Source organism: Poecilia latipinna, unplaced genomic scaffold (genome assembly GCF_001443285.1).
Source record: "Poecilia latipinna isolate Pla-1442-1.1 unplaced genomic scaffold, P_latipinna-1.0 Scaffold4479, whole genome shotgun sequence".
NCBI lineage: Eukaryota > Metazoa > Chordata > Actinopteri > Cyprinodontiformes > Poeciliidae > Poecilia > Poecilia latipinna.
The window spans coordinates 14,242-15,213 of NW_015117095.1; the positions used below are offsets into that span (position 1 = coordinate 14,242).

Below are 972 nucleotides of genomic sequence, written 5' to 3' on the forward strand. Positions count from 1 at the left end.
CAAGCCTCGCTCCAGCCAATCATCGTTTGGGCTTCAGTTCAAAAGGACCTTCACCCATAGCCTCCTCTGCTCACCAGCTGCGATCAATCCGTTCAGTCGCTCACCAGCTTCTCAGCCAGCAATCTCAAAAGATCCTTTTCTTCGTGATTCCCCGTTTTTCCACCCGTGATCCTACAGTTAAAGGGCCGCCTAACCGCATGCTCGGCTCCTTCTCCTCAATCGTCCTGGCCCGGGACACCCCCGGGCCAGTTCTGGGGGGGTCCTGGCCCCGGTCTCAATCGCTTCAAGGAGCTCCCGCCGCTCCCTCGCCTGTCTGGGTTTCACCGTTTCATGCTCCTTCGCCACCTAAGCCAGGATCCATCTTGGCAAGCGGACACTTAATCCCACCATCAACATCCCCAGGCCGTCTCTCTTCACCTCAGGCCCTGGCTAGAGCCGACCACGTCGCCGTTTCCTCCCAGCTCGTCGTCCATCTTCTCTCCATTTCTCCATCGCCTTCCCACCGGTCCCCCGCTCTGAATCAGCCTCATCAACAGCTTCTCTCCTTCCACATGACTCTGTCAGCCCGCTCATCAGTGCCTCCCCTCGGATCTCTCACGCTACGCCCGCCTCGGGCCGTCGGGGTAAGACGTAACCTTCTCATGCCTCATATTCATGTTTCGCAATGCTATAAAGCGCAGGCATTTTAGTCAATCCCCTTCCCGAACTCGCATGCCCTATTCGCATGCGCCACTCAGGCTATGTTCTATAGCTCCATGACTTTTTAACCGAATGAACGAATAAATAGTAGCATGTCCCCCCCACCGGCGAGCGCAGGTGGCTCTCTGGGCTCTTTCACAGCGTCTCGCACACAGTAGTAAATCTCCGTCATTTACCATTATCAAGGTCTTGATGGCTTACTCTTGAGCTCAATAGACCCTTTTCACATGACGTCACACAACCTCCGTTTTGGCTCAAAGCTGTGTATCCTTA

At 55.1% G+C, this 972-nt stretch overlaps 1 long non-coding RNA gene across 1 annotated transcript in view; it reads right to left on the reverse strand.

Annotated features, from left to right (window-relative positions):
• The window catches only part of LOC106942691 (uncharacterized), a 13,045-nt gene that overhangs the window by 5,626 nt on the left and 6,447 nt on the right, over positions 1–972 (reverse strand). The window contains exon 2 of the long non-coding RNA XR_001423691.1: positions 604–609. This is a non-coding gene — a long non-coding RNA (uncharacterized LOC106942691). The remainder of the gene's footprint in view (positions 1–603; positions 610–972) is intronic.